The following is a 16,541-nucleotide window of genomic DNA, read 5'->3' on the forward strand; positions in this document are numbered from 1 at the left end:
CTTTAGCGATTCAGCCTGGTTCCATAATAATACCTCAACAAAGCTTTTTATTTATTTTATTTTTTTATTTTTTTTAAAGAGTATAGTAACTTAAAAAATTTTTTTTCAACGTTTATTTATTTTTTTTGGGACAGAGAGAGACAGAGCATGAACGGAGGAGGGGCAGAGAGAGAGGGAGACACAGAATCAGAAACAGGCTCCAGGCTCTGAGCCATCAGCCCAGAGCCTGACGCGGGGCTCGAACTCACGGACTGCAAGATCGTGACCTGGCTGAAGTCGGACGCTTAACCGACTGCGCCACCCAGGCGCCCCTGCAAAGCTTTTTAAAAAATAAAGGAGTATCGGGCGCCTAGGTGGCTCAGTTGGTTAGACATCTGACTTCGGCTCAGGTAATGATCTCGTAGTTCTTGGGTTCAAGTCCCATGCCGGTTCTGTGCTGACAGCTCAGAGCTCGGAGCCTGCATGGGATTCTGTGTCTCCCTCTTTTTCTGTCTCTCCCCCCACTCATGCTCTGTCTCTTTTGCTCTCAAAAATAAATAATCATTAAAAAATAAATGAATAAAAAAATAAAGGAACATAAAAACAGATTTCATGAGTAAAATAAAGATTTCCATTAGGTCATATTAAATTTCAAGTGCTACTGGGACCTATGGAAAGAAATGTCTGAAAATGCAGACCTTGCATTTAGGTTAAAATGAGGTTTGACATGAGAAATTTGGGATTCAAATTCCACAGGGGTTACTGAAGCTATTTATGTGAATGTACTAGCTCAGAGTGTGCATGTGTCATGTGACACAGAGACCATGGATTGATCCCTGGAAAACATCAACATTTAATCGTTGCAGAAGGAGCCCATTAAGAAATTACCAAGGAAATAAGAGAAGAACAAATGTGACCAATGGCAAGATTTTCTTAAACAGTTTCTGTTTTCAGTTTGCTGGTGTTTACTTCCATAATTCAAAACACTTATTCTTATTTCAATAATCAGTATCCTAGACAACAAAATCCCAGCCAGCAAAGATGAGGCTTTGTTCCCTTACACTACTCTCTTCCTTTTTAATTTGAATATTTGGTAAGTTACATTATCTTTATTTCTTCTCTTGGTTACATGTGTAATTTTAAATAACATACTTCTATGTCTTAATCAATGAATTGAGTCAACTTATGGACTGACTCCTTATCATGTAAAATAAGTAACTGCAAACTCTGCTTCTACCTTTTGTCTCCCTCTGCTTCCTCATTCTGCTGTGATGGCTGTATCTTAACTCTTCATTATGAAGGTTCTTTTTTTTTTTTTAAGTGTATTTATTTATTTCTTGAGAGAGAGAGAGCATGAGCAGGGGGTGGGGCTGAGAGAGGGAGAGGAAGAATGTCAAGCAGGCTCTGTGCTGACAGCACAGATGGAGTGGGGCTCAACCTCAAGAACCGTGAGATCACGACCTGAGCCAAAATCAAGAGCCAGACAAACACTTAACCAACTGAGCCATCATGGCACCCGCAACATGAAGGTTTTTAACATTTACATTCTGGTATGTAACCCTAATGAAGTCTTTCATAACTCTGTCTCTAAATTTACTTTAAAAGTTGAAAAACAATAAACTTAAGTTTTATTAATGTAACTATGTAAATAGTATTCACAGCAAATTCATGCAGTATGAAGAATAACATTTCCTTTTCTTGTTTCAGAGTCACATACCTGGGCCACTAATAATATTTCCAGCAGCAACACAGAATAGATTCTCTTTTCTTAAGCTGTAGATTGGTTAAAATCATGTAGCATGATTTTAATGTGCATCTTATTTGTACCACACTATTCTTACATAGTTTGGGGTGGTTGGGGAGAGACTGAAAAACAAATGTGCTGTATCATAACATCTCAAATATTTAGCTCTTAATCATACAATTTACTGCATGTAGTCCCCTTTTTTTTTCTGAGAGATTCTTTTCAAAGCTCTCCCCTACCTCCTGCTCAAATCTGGACTGAATGTTCTCTAGAACTGCTACCAAAGTCAGCTGGCATTCTAAAATTTCCCTTAAATGATCTTTTGGACCGATTCCACCTTCCTAGATCACATGTGTTCCTGTGGGTTTTACTTTATTTTCCTGCATTACCTTGTCAACTGACTTCCGAAAACAGGATGCGGTAGAAACTTTGAATTCCTGCATAACTAAGACATCTTGACTGGTCATATTACTTTACATGGATAACAACTGCCCTTCAATTTTTATATTGCTTTATTTTCTTCTAGTATCCAGTGATATAGATAGAAGTCCAATTCCAGTCTGATCATTAAAACTTTGAAGGTAACCTGTTTGGTTGTTCTCTCCCCACCCCCTAGAAGTATTTAAAATCTTCAATTTATGTTTGGTGTTTTAAACTTTTGAGACACCTGGTCTCATTTTCACACAAAAAAATTTCCCAAATAGTGCTGGACAATCGTTTTTTGTCCCTTTCTACAGGAAGGTCCATATTCCTTAAGCCTTGGGCAATTTATCTGTTATTATTGTTTATTTTGATAATTTTCCCCTGTTATAAAACTCCTTTAATTTGGACATTGGACACCCTAGATTTGTCCCCTTTGGGTCTAAATTTTGTCATATTTCCTTTCATCATTGTTCTGGGAGATTTTTTTCAACTGTACCTTTCATCCCTACTACTTTTTTAAAACTTCAGTGATATTTTTAATCTCTAAAAAGCTATTTATTCTCTTATTAATTTTCCACAGCTGCTCCCATTTTAGGGATTCAACAACAATTCAAATCTCTCATAATACACTGGTTAAAAAATATCTCTAGGTTCTTTTTGGTGCCCTGCATTACATTACTTCCTTCCAGTATCAGTTTTTCTGTTTACCTTGGTCTTCTCTATTATGTTGCTTTTCCTCAAGTATCTGGTAAAGCTTGGTTGTCTATTCATATTTAAAACTGCAGTACTTGGGGGCACCTGGGTAGCTCAGTCAGTTAAGTGTCTGACTTTGGCTGAGGTCATGATCTCACAGTCCATGGGTACGAGCCCCGCATTGGGCTCTGTGCTGACAGCTCAGAGCCTGAGACCTGCTTCAGATTCTGTGTCCTGCCCCCCTCATTGCCCCTCCCCCATTCACACTCTGTCTTGCTCTCTCAAAAATAAGTAAATGTGAGAAAAAAAAAAAACTGCAGTACTTGATTGATTATTCTAGATAAGAGCTGTGGATTCCTCTGCTGTTCTGTAAGTAGATCTGTTTCCCAACAGACCTCCCACCTTGAGTAAGAAGTAGGATTAGGTGTTCCATATACCTAGGAAGAACACTCGACAGGCAGGTTTATTTTCAGGAAGAGCTGGTAAGGAGCTAGCTTTCCAACTGCACAGCCATCAGATGAGAGATTGAGGAGGATCTTCTTCCTAAACAGGGTGGAAGTGAATTACAGATCACAGGTCAGACTGTTTCAGTATGACCCTTGAGCTGAGAATGACTTTTATTTTTTAAAGTGTTATAGAATGGCACAAAAACAGACACATAGACCAATGGAACAGAATAGAAACCCCAGAACTAGACCCACAAACGTATGGCCAACTCATCTTTGACAAAGCAGGAAAGAACATCCAATGGAAAAAAGACAGCCTCTTTAACAAATGGTGCTGGGAGAACTGGACAGCAACATGCCGAAGGTTGAAACTAGACCACTTTCTCACACCATTCACAAAAATAAAGTCAAAATGGATAAAGGACCTAAATGTGAGACAGGAAACCATCAAAACCTTAGAGGAGAAAGCAGGAAAAGACCTCTCTGACCTCAGCCGTAGCAATCTCTTACTCGACACATCCCCAAAGGCAAGGGAATTAAAAGCAAAAGTGAATTACTGGGACCTTATGAAGATAAAAAGCTTCTGCACAGCAAAGGAAACAACCAACAAAACTAAAAGGCAACCAACGGAATGGGAAAAGATATTCGCAAATGACATATCGGACAAAGGGCTAGTATCCAAAATCTATAAAGAGCTCACCAAACTCCACACCCGAAAAACAAATAACCCAGTGAAGAAATGGGCAGAAAACATGAATAGACACTTCTCTAAAGAAGACATCCGGATGGCCAACAGGCACACGAAAAGATGTTCAGCGTCGCTCCTTATCAGGGAAATACAAATTAAAACCACACTCAGGTATCACCTCACGCCAGTCAGAGTGGCCAAAATGAACAAATCAGGAGACTATAGATGCTGGCGAGGATGTGGAGAAACGGGAACCCTCTTGCACTGTTGGTGGGAATGCAAATTGGTGCAGCCGCTCTGGAAAGCAGTGTGGAGGTTCCTCAGAAAATTAAAAATAGACCTACCCTATGACCCAGCAATAGCACTGCTAGGAATTTATCCAAGGGATACAGGAGTACTGATGCATAGGGCCACTTGTACCCCAATGTTCATAGCAGCACTCTCAACAATAGCCAAATTATGGAAAGAGCCTAAATGTCCATCAACTGATGAATGGATAAAGAAATTGTGGTTTATATACACAATGGAATATTACGTGGCAATGAGAAAAAATGAAATATGGCCTTTTGTAGCAACGTGGATGGAACTGGAGAGTGTGATGCTAAGTGAAATAAGCCATACAGAGAAAGACAGATACCATATGGTTTCACTCTTATGTGGATCCTGAGAAACTTAACAGGAACCCATGGGGGAGGGGAAGGAAAAAAAAAAAAAGAGGTTAGAGTGGGAGAGAGCCAAAGCATAAGAGACTCTTAAAAACTGAGAACAAACTGAGGGTTGATGGGGGGTGGGAGGGAGGAGAGGGTGGGTGATGGGTATTGAGGAGGGCACCTTTTGGGATGAGCACTGGGTGTTGTATGGAAACCAATTTGTCAATAAATTTCATATAAAAATAAATAAATAAATAAATAAATAAATAAATAAATAAATAAAATAAAATAAAATAAAGTGTTATAGAAAACAAACACAAAAACTACAAGAGGCATATTCCACTGAAATCATAACCTCATGTGGCCTGCAAATCTTAAAATATCCACCATCTGACACTTTACATAAAGTCTGCTGACCCCTATTCCAGAGCCAATAACCCACACTACAAGTCCTAGCTCCCCACTGATTTCACTTAATCTCTTTAGAAGAGACTTCTTTTTTTCTTGGGGGTATATACACCTGACACTCTCTCCAGCCTATTCTGCATGCAGGAAGTGGGGAGGGTATTATCACAGGTGTTTTATATACTTATCTTCAGTTAAGTCTTTCCCACCCCTCCCTACCTTAGTCAATCCTATTTCTTACTCTTGCTCTCTGTCCTGCCTGGTAAGACTATGCCTGAAAGTCCCTCTGCGGTTTTAGGGGAGAGCAGGGTGGTAGCAATCCCAGTTCACTGCAGTCTACTTACAGCACACTCTGGGCTATGGTTTTAATCCACCAACATCCATTTTCCATCTTCCAGAAAAGTGGCCAAATCACATGTCTACTGATAACCCTTAACTCTTCCTTTCCTTTTCTCCTTGCTGTTTTAAATTGACACCTCTTCATATCTACCTAATCTATTTTAACGGGATTTAAGAAGAAACAAGACCATGAGTCCACATGTGCTAAATCCACAATCTTGAACCAGAAAACAGTTCTCACTATTCAACTCATGATTCTGACAAACAGAGAAGAATTACAGATTAAAGAGAAGTTGGCTAGCTTGCTGGTAAAAATAACCAATAGAATTAAACACAAATATTTAATTTTACAATACTGGTGGAATTAAAAGAAATAAATCATATGGTAAATGTTATAAAGAATCAAGGCAGAACAAAAATGGTACATAAAATAAGATGACTGGAGGAAAATAAAAATATATCATTAATTTATTTATATTCATTATTAGTAAATCACCCACCGTAAAAGATAAAACCCTTAAGACTATGAAGAGACAACTATATGTTATTCAGAGAAAAGCACCCAAAACCAAAGATTAAAATTATGAGAATATACAACAGAAACTAGGTTGTATAGAAATATCAGACGGGGGCGCCTGGGTGGCGCAGTTGGTTAAGCGTCCGACTTCAGCCAGGTCACGATCTCTCGGTCCGTGAGTTCGAGCCCCGCGTCGGGCTCTGGGCTGATGGCTCAGAGCCTGGAGCCTGTTTCCGATTCTGTGTCTCCCTCTCTCTCTGCCCCTCCTCCGTTCATGCTCTGTCTCTCTCTGTCCCAAAAATAAATAAACGTTGAAGAAATATCAGACAAAATGGAATTTGAGGTAAAAACAAATAGAATAATGAAAGTTCACTTTATATTAGTAAAAGGTATATTTTATAATGCAACATCGTAAACCACTGTATACCAAATAACATTAAAGTACATAAACTGAACTGTTATATATAAAGAGAAATGGATAGAAATACTACAGTAGTACAGATTTATCTACACTTCTCAATTTTTGACAGGTCCAGTAGACATAAAATAAGCAAGGATGCAGAAGATAATAAAAAAAGTAAACAATAGCTAACTTTTGAATTCCCAAAGCTAAGTGCTTTACACTTATCTCCTTTAATTTTTACATGAATCCTAATTTAGTGATTTTAAGAATTCTTGCCAAAGATCAGAGAGAACTCACCTCTTTTTGCCAGACCCTAATTAATTCATTAGTTCTTTTTTTTTATAAAGTTGAAAGTAAAAAATTCCAAAATCTAAGAGACAGAAATCAGTCAAAGAGCTTTTTGCAACAAGATCCTTTTATTTCTAGTCAGGTTAATATTATGTTATAATCAGATTGCTTTGGTTTCTAAGATATCTGCTAGTGAGTTTTTTTTCTTACAAATGCCTGAGCAGTTGGGACTGCCTCTTCTCTGTCAGTCATTATTAGGAGGAAAATATTAGGAGGAAAAAAAGTGGGGGAGGGGGGGTTCATCCATGGTCAGTGCCTTTGGATAAGCCCTGTTTCCAAAAGGGACAAAGTGGCAGGACCCCTTCTTCTATAACAGATCAGTTATGATATGGAATAACTTTTTTCATTTGAGACACTGAGAGGAAGACAGCTTCTATTTTCTAAAATAAATAATGTAAGTAGTAAGTTCTACTTAATGTCTCCAGACAGAGACCTATATTTAAGAGGCAGAACATTTATGCTTCCATTTTTCCCCCTATTGTCACTTACATAAATTAGCTTTTGGAATGAAATTACCAAGGCTTTGCAGTATGCTCCAAAAATCCAGTTTATCAAGCCCATTCCTCCCTACATAAAGAAATGTCATGTAGCAAATGAGTAAGAACTCTTTTATTCCTCAATAGATTTTCCAAGGTTATATGAGTGTTATAGAGTGTATATATGAGTGTTATAGCCCTCCAGCTGATTTTGTATGGCCTTTGAGATAAAAATGTATTTTTTTTACATTTTTAAATGGTTGAACAACAAAAAAGAATATTTTATGATATGTGAAAATTATATCCTACCCATTAAAAATAAGGAATTCAAATATAAATAGTTTCACTGGAATACAGCCACACTCATTCATTTATATATGGCTGCTTTCACACCACAACAGCAGTGTTAAGTAGGTACAACAGAAACTGTACGGCCCATAAAGCCTAAAATATTTATTCTTTGGACTCTATAGAAAAGCTGGCCAATCCCTGGATTAGAGAAATTAAGTAACTTGCTCATTAAGCAGAAGAGTCTAGAATCAAAGCAAGAATATGACTAACTATAAAACTCTGCTTTTAACTCTAAAATCAAAAAGTATACCTTGCTTAGCACTTGTAAAACATATGATTTGGTTACATATCATATCACAATCTCAATAAATTCTCTGTTAAGATGCTCTGTCTGTAAGTGCAAAATGATTTAAAATTTAAAGTGATGTCATCAAAGACCCAGGATCTTTCTGGTTTTGTGCTCTGCCAACCTCTTTGTAGGCTGCCTATATTCATGGTCTCATGACTGCTATGGCAATCTGGAAATAACTAAGATGACATTCAGAGGTTTAAAAAAACTCCCTTTACCTATGTCTCTTTTAAGTAAGCAAAACTTTCCCAGAGTACCTAACAGACTTTTCCTCCAGTATTATTGGCAAGAATGATATCATTTACTCATTTCTAAACCAATCACTGTCAAGAGGAGTGGATTCACCCTGTTTGAGTTAGATTATCAAGAGTCAGAAACTTTATAGCTCAGAAGGGACCAAACATTACCTGAAACAGATGACCACTTTGATAACCAACAAAATATGGGTATACCAAATAAAGGAAACAATAAAGGAAGAGTGGGGGAGTGGCTATTAAGGAAGCAGTCAGTGTCTACCATATATTCCTTAAGACCAGAAGTTGTACAATTTCTAATTTTTTTTTTAATTTTTTTTTCAACGTTTATTTATTTTTGGGACAGAGAGAGACAGCATGAACGGGCGAGGGGCAGAGAGAGAGGGAGACACAGAATCGGAAACAGGCTCCAGGCTCTGAGCCATCAGCCCAGAGCCCCACGCGGGGCTCGAACTCACGGACTGCAAGATCGTGACCTGGCTGAAGTCGGACGCTTAACCGACTGCGCCACCCAGGCGCCCCTACAATTTCTAATTTTAATGCAATATAAATTAATTAAAAATTTAAAATTTTGGAACCTAACCTTTGGGAATCTGTTTTCAAAATTTTTTATCAATACACCAAACCATGCAAGATTACTATATATTACAATAGGTATCCTAGGAAGATGTTTCATAGTCCTAAATGTTTTCCTTTAGAACAGTAAAAATGAAAACTGGGTGTGAGTCTTGGCTCCACCTTTTACTAGTAATGTGGTCTTGGGCAAGCTACTTAAACTCTCTGAGCCAGTTTCCTCAGATGTAAAATGAGAATTATACAACCTATATTGAAAGAGAATCTGTGAGGATTAGAGATTATGTAGAGTGCTTGCAACAGTAACTGATATATAACCCATTTGCTAAACATGCATGTCAATAAAACAAACCTCAAAAAAGCATAAAGAAGATATTAAAAATAAAATCATAAACTGGAAGAGACAGAGAAGAGACTTAGTGAATAAATCCAAAAGCTACTCTTTGAACTAAGAAATAAAAACTCTGACCCATTACTGCACTATTTTCAAATATTGCCTCAGAAGTATCTAATGAGATAATAAAAAAAACCTCACTCTATATATACTAAAAGAAATTAGAGAAGAACAAAATATAATTGGGAAACCCAAAGGAAATAAAACAAGAAAGTCATAGAACTAGTAAGAGGATAAAGTAGCAAACTACAAAATGAATATGAAGAGTAAGGTATTTTCTATAGATTGGCAATAATCAGCCTGCAAATATAACTGAAAAGAGATTGGAACAAAATTCTAAAATTAATATGTGTCTGCTTTCTCTCTACCTCCAAAACAAACATTTCTTAAAGTAAAAAGTATGAGTGAAAGAAAATAGTGTAATCTGCAGAACAAAAAATTAAGAGCTCTAAAAGAAAAGAGATGGGATGGCAATTATAGAGGAAATGAATGAGGCTTAAATATGTGTAGGAAGGGACTGATGTAAAAGGTAGGAAAAGTTCTAAGAATGTTCTGTGTTTAGAGGCAATGGATAAAAGAAGGGTATCCTGCATCCACTAGTAAGGAAAACAATAGGGAGACTAAAACAAACAAACAAACGAAACAACATATAGGCAGATAAAACCTTCTTACTGAATCTTCCACTTATGTTAGCTAAGCAGTAGGCAACGTGCAAGTTTGCCCCAGGATGGAATACCGGCAGATCCCAAGTGGCAAGAGGATTGAAGAAGGGGATGGACTACAATATGAAGAAACATCATTTAGAGGGAGGAAAGCAGAATAAACCTCAAATATGAGTAGGCATACAACTAAGAACCACCAAATGTTTAAAGAGAACCAATACCATGTGTCATATAATAAAGAATGTATTTGGTCTTTGTCCCTGGTTCCTGGGAGGGAAAGTAAATCTTTGGAATTTCCCAAGTAATAGGAGGGTCTTTGTTACTCATCAGCCCCTTGTAATCATTCTCAAGTTTATGAATTTATACTAATGAGATGATCAAGAACCAACCATGTGATTAGAGGGTTGGGGCTGTGAGCCAGTCCAATCATTGGGGAGGAGAGGAGAGAAGGGACACTAGAGATTAAGTTCAATCATGTGACCAATGATTCCATCAATCATACCTATGTAATGACATCCCAATAAAAACCCTGGACACAGAAGTTCAGTAGAGTTTCCTCATTGGTGAGCACATGTATATGCTGGGAGAGTGACATGTCCTAATTCCACAGGAAGACAGCGTGGAAGTCCTGCATTCAGGACCCTCCTAAACCTTGTCCTATAGGTGTCTTCATTTGGCTGGTCCTGTTCTGTAATCATGTGTAGAGTACTTTCCTGAGTTCTGTTAGTTGTTCTAGCAAATTCTGAACCCAATGGGTTATGGGAACACCCAAATTTGAAGCCAAAAGAATAGGTGGCCTGGGGAGTCCTAACTTGCAACTGGCATCTGAAGTAAGGTAGTCTTCTCAGGCAGTGTGCACAGTGGCATCAGGCATCTGTGGAATCTGACACTAACTACAGGTGGTTACCATTAGAACTGTATTGGAGAAAAGCACTATGAAAAAGATATAGTGAATTAGAAGATTAAACCAAGTAACACATTCTGGTTCTAATGCAAAAAGGCAAAGAAAAGAAAATCATGAGAAAAAAAACCTGAGAGACAGAAGAATAGATCCTCAAATTCCAACAAGACATTAAAAGAATTCCAAATGGTATGGAGAGAGACTAGATGAGGAAGAAATAAAACTGTTATTTTTTTTCCTTTTGAGTGAAAATAGCTGATGCAGGGGCGGCTGGGTGGCGCAGTCGGTTAAGCGTCCGACTTCAGCCAGGTCACGATCTCGCGGTCCGTGAGTTCGAGCCCCATGTCAGGCTCTGGGCTGATGGCTCAGAGCCTGGAGCCTGTTTCCGATTCTGTGTCTCCCTCTCTCTCTGCCCCTCCCCCATTCATGCTCTGTCTCTCTCTGTCCCAAAAATAAATAAACATTGGAAAAAAAATTAAAAAAAAAATAGCTGATGCATAATTTTTTTAAAAATGAAATAATGTGAAACCCAAACTGAGAGATAAGAAGGAATATGAAACCTTTTATTATTGGTCAAAAAGAGGATACAGATTTTTGTAAGCAATGATTAGATACAAAAATACATTTAAATGTGAGGTCAAATTGTAAGAGAAACAACTGGAAGACAAGGTAAAAATGCAAAGATTTCTAAACCACTGAATGAAAAAGAAAGAAAAAGAATGACAGAATAAAGAACAATTGATCAATCTAGAAAGCACAGTGAAAGGAAAAAATAAAAGCAAGAAGAAAACACAATGAATTTAAAAAGCATAAAATAGATTGGTAATAACTCTACAAAATCAATAATCATAAATATAAGGACATTAATCTCAGACTACATTATTTTTTATTTATTTTTAATTTATATCCATTAGTTAGCATATAATGCAATAATGAGTAGAATCCAGTGACTTATCACCTACATAGAACACTTGGTGCTCATCCCAGCAAGGGCCCTTCTCAATACCCTTTGTCCATTTAGCCCATCCTCCCACCCCAAACCTATCCAGCAATCCTCAATTTGTTCTCTGTATTTGAGAGTCTCTTATACTTTGTCTCCCTCTCTGTTTTTATCTAATTTTTGCTTTCCTTCCCCTAGGTTCTTCTGTTGTGTTTCTTAATTTCACATATGAGTGAAGTCATATATTTGTCATTCTCTGACAGACTTATTTCACTTAGCATAATACACTCTAGTTCCATCCACATTGTTCCAAATGGTAAGATTTCATTCTTTTTGATCCCTAAGTAATACTCCATTGTATATATATATATGTATATAACACATCTTCTTCATCCATTCATCAGTCGATGGACATTTGGGCTCTTTCCATACTTTGGCTATTGTCAATAGTGTTGCTATAAACATTGGGGTACATGTGTCCCTTAGAAACAGCACTCCTATATCCTTTGGATAAATACCCAGTAATGCAATTGCTGGGTCGTAAGGTAGTTCTATTTTTAATTTTTTGAGGAACTGCCATACAGTTTTCCAGAGTGGCTGAACCCCCACCAGTTTGCATTCCCACCAGCAGTGCAACATCTCCTCACCAACATCTGTCATTGCCCGAGTTGTTAATTTTAGCCACTCTGACAGGTGTGAGATAGTATCTCATTGTGGTTTTGTGTTTCCTTGATGATGAGTGATGGTGAGCATTTTTGTCATGCATCTATTAGCCATCTGGATTTCTTCTTTGGAAAAGTGTCTGTGTCTTTTGCCAATGTCTTCACTGGATCATTTGTTTTTTGGGTGTTGAGTTTGATAAGTTCTTTATAGATTTTGGATGCTAACTCTTTATCTGATATGAAAAGACAAAGGCTTTTAAATTGAGTAATATAAGATAATAAAACACAAAATAACGCTCAACATCCAGCTTTGTACTGTTTTCATGAGACATACCTGAAAATAACTGACAAAGTTAAAAAAATAAGAGAATGGAAAAAGAATGCAGTTAAATGCTAACCCAGCCTCACACACAGCAATAACAGTATCAGACAATAGATCTCAAGGCAAAAATCATAAAAGGAGATAAAGAGGAATGGTTCATACTGATAAAAGATACAATCCTCCAAGAAAAAATAATGCATTTAACAACACTGTTTGAAATAGGTGTATTAGATAAAAATGGATAGAAATACATAAGTCCTTAATCTCACTATAGGGATATTAATATAACTTACTCTCAAGTTAAAAGGTAAGGTAGAATCTAAAAAGATAATAACACATTTAAAAAGCTTGATCCAGTAAATATCATAGATCTTTGTACCCAGAAAATATATGTATTTTTTCAAGCAAATATGAAAGATTAAAATAGATCACTTCAATCTTATGATTGAAATGCACTGAAACCAGTTTTTTTTCCCTTTTGTCACTATGTAGCCCCTGGACAATTTTGTAGAAGACAGATTAATTCAAGCTGCAACTATACATTTGGTCTTCAAATAGTTCAGTTAAACAACCAGAAAAATCCGTATGAAAGATAAATTTGAGCAAGAAAAGGTACTGTGCATTTAAAAAAAGCTTTTAAAATTGTTTTTATTTTTTTATTAAGTTGCTTATTTTAATTCCAGTATATTAACATACACTATTAGTTTCAGGTGGACAATACATTGATTCAACAATTCTATACATTAGTGCTCATCATGATAAGTGTACTCTTTATTTTTTTATCATTTATTTTTGAGAGAGAGATAGAGACAGAGACAGAGACAGAGTGTAAGCAGGGAATAGGTCAGAGAGAGAGTCAGAGACACAGAATCTGAAGCAGGCTCCAGCCTCTGAGCTGTCAGCACAAGCCCAATGCGGGGCTTGAACCCACAAACTGTGAGATCATGAGTCGAAGTTAGATGCTTATCTGACTGACCCCCCCACGTGCACCAATAAGTGTTCTCTTTCTTTAATCCCCATCACCTATTTCAACTATCTCCCCATGCACCTCCCCTCTGGTAACCATCAGTTTGTTCTCTGTAGTTAAGGGTCTGTTTCTTGGTTTGTCTCTTTATTCCCCCTTGGCTCATTTGTTTTGTTTCTTAAATTCCAAATATGAGTGAAATCATATGGTATTTGTCTTTCTCTGACTTATTTTGCTTAGCATTATACTCTCTAGATCCACCCATGTTGCAAATGGCCAATTTTCATTCTTTTTTATGGCCAAATAATATTCCATTATGTATATATATCACCTCTTTTTTATTGATTCATCTATCAATGGACACTTGGGCTGCTTCCATATCTTGGCTATTATAAATAATGCTGCAATAAACATAGAGATGCATGTATCCCTTTGAATTCGTGTTTTTGTATTTTTAGGGTAAATATCAGTAGTACAATTGCTGTACCATAGGGTAGTTCTATTTTTAACTTTTTGAGGAACCTCTATACTGTTTTCCAGAGTGACTGCACCATTTTGCATTCCCACCAACAGTGCACAAGGTTCCTTTTTCTCCAAATCCTCACCAACACTTGTTTCTTGTGTTATTGATTTTAGCCATTCTGACAGGTGTGGGATGATATCTCATTGTAGTTTTACATTTTTACAGAATGATGGAGCCACTATTAACTTCACGTGGGGAAAAAAAAACCTGATAATTTTATCAGGGTGAAATTTTATCATCCAATCACCCAAGGCTTTTACTCTAACTTCTATGATAGAAAATAAAATCAGTACTTTTTAGAAATATTAATATGAATAATCCAGATGAAAATATTCTATCTAGTTGGTAGAGAATGGAGAGGACTTTTACCCCTATTTTTAAAAATAGACACTAAAATAAAAACATTTTTACACAAAGCAATTTTCTGTGAAAGAGAACATATATAACTGGGTTTTCATTAAAGCTTTGAAATAATAAATAAGAAGAGGTTTTATTAAACACAGTGATAGATGAAATTTCATAGAACATTAATAGTAATAACACTTAAAATTTTTTTAACATTTATTTATTTTGGAGAGATAGAACATGAGTGGGGGAGGGGCAGAGGGAGCGACACACACAGAATCCAAAGCAGGCTCCAGGTTCTGAGCTGTCAGCACAGAGGCTGACACACGGCTCAAACTCAAGAACCACAAGATCATGACCTGCAACCAACTGAGCCACCCAGGTGCCCCAATAGTAATAACACTAATCTTGGTAACCCAAATTTATTTCAAATGAAAATATTAAACCTCTCTTTTCAAATATAGAAAAAGGGCATATTTTATAAGATTACAAACTAAAATACCAAAAGCTTAGATAATTTCCACAAAGTACCACAATCAATGCCAGCAGGAAAAAAGGAAAGAAACGAATGAAGGGAGGAAGGGAGAGAGAGGAAGGGAGAGAGGAAGTTAGTGATGGTATTATTAGGACTAAAATTTAAAATACCGATGGATAGATTTTCCTCCCTCTAAAATAGTAAACATATCTAAAGCACCTTTGCTATACTTTCTATTCTCAATTTTGTATGAACCACAACTTGTCCCTGTTAGGAAGTAAAAAGTACTAAAGCTATATTTATAAGAATAAGATTTGGGGCTGAGAACTAGAAAACTTAGAAATATGTGTTTTGCTGTTAGAAGAGACCATTACTTTCATGTTATTCTATAGTTTCAAGCCTAAGCAACTGGTTCCTAAAACTTAGAAAGTCCTCAGGATTGAGCAGCAGGTAGTGCAATTAAGAGAATGAGCTTTGGAGTAAGGCAGCCCTGTGATGAAAACTTGGATTTGCCACCAATTGTAATCTTGAGCAAGTTGTTTAATAGTTTTCTCACCTGTAAAATGGAGATATAAGTATTATCAACCTCTTATTTCTTTTAATCCTCAAAACAAACACCTGTGTAAAGCCCTTAGAATAGTTCCTGATACATGAGTAATCAATAAATATTAGCTCTTAATACAACTAAATATTAGCTAATAACAACAAACATTAATATTTATTGGTTTTATGCAGGTTATACTACATCAAGAATAAGCATAGCTAGGTGATCAAATTCCCGAGATTTAAGACAGTTGGACTAGAGGAAGCTAAGCTGACAAACTGTCACAGCACAAGGAAACCACCATTCAAAAAGACACGCCCACTCATTCAATGCCAATATGAAATGCCTCCCCTAGTGCCCTGAGCTAAAATTCTACAAAACTAAAAACAGAAAATGAAGCTATAACCAAAGGCTTCAAAAAATATCCAACTCACCCAAACTGATCCAGGGGATGGTTATTTAACTTATATCTTAGGTATAGTTTGAAAAACTAAAGCAAAGGTATGAAGAATTTAATTAGACAAAATTAAGATAATTAACTTGTTTCTGGATTTTGTATGTGATAACTTTTTTGCCAATGATATTTTTCATCAATTCTGAGACCAAAATGAAATTGGACTTATATTCAACAACTTTCCTCAAATAAATGGTCTAAATTTGTAAGAACTAACCCGTTATGGGATCTCCCTCCTAAACTGTATGGATTGTGGGACAAGAAGAAAGTATAGCCAAATTATGGAAAGAGTCCAAATGTCCCTTGACTGATGAATGGATAAAGTGGTATATATACATATATACAATGGAATACTACTCAGTGATCAAAAAGAAGAAATCTTGCCATTTGCAACAATGTGGATGGAACCAGAGTGTATTATGCTAAACAAGATCAGTGAGAGAAACACAAACACCGTATGATTTCACTCATATGTGGAATTTAAGAAACACAACAGATGAACATAGGGAAGGGAAGGAAAAATAAGATAAAAACAGAGAGGGAGGCAAACCATAAGAGACTATTAAATACAGAGAACAAACTGAGGGTTGCTGGAGGGGTGGTGGGTGGAAGGATGGGTTAAATGGGTGATAGGTATTAGGGAGGGCACTTGGGATGACCACTGGGTATTCTATGTAAACAATGAATCACTGGGTTCTACTCCTAAAACCAATACTATATTGTATGTCAACTAACTTGAATTTAAAGAAATAAATTAAAACCAAGAAAGAACAGCAG

The 16,541-nt window shown here is 36.6% G+C and overlaps 1 protein-coding gene across 8 annotated transcripts in view; it reads right to left on the minus strand.

The window, feature by feature from the left end:
• NRG4 (neuregulin 4) overlaps positions 1-16,541 on the minus strand; it is a 209,158-nt gene that overhangs the window by 116,466 nt on the left and 76,151 nt on the right. For 2 of the 8 annotated variants that reach the window (XM_045058988.1, XM_045058985.1), the window contains exon 4: positions 13,998-15,322. The exons of 4 other annotated variants lie outside the window; for them this stretch is intronic. The gene's annotated coding sequence lies outside the window, so the exon portion shown is untranslated. Of the gene's footprint in view, positions 1-3,276; positions 3,383-5,372; positions 6,115-13,997; positions 15,323-16,541 lie in introns of those variants that run through there. 2 more of the 8 variants (XM_045058990.1, XM_045058991.1) reach the window with 2 other exon arrangements.

This window comes from Felis catus, chromosome B3 (assembly GCF_018350175.1).
Source record: "Felis catus isolate Fca126 chromosome B3, F.catus_Fca126_mat1.0, whole genome shotgun sequence".
In the NCBI taxonomy this organism is placed as follows: domain Eukaryota; kingdom Metazoa; phylum Chordata; class Mammalia; order Carnivora; family Felidae; genus Felis; species Felis catus.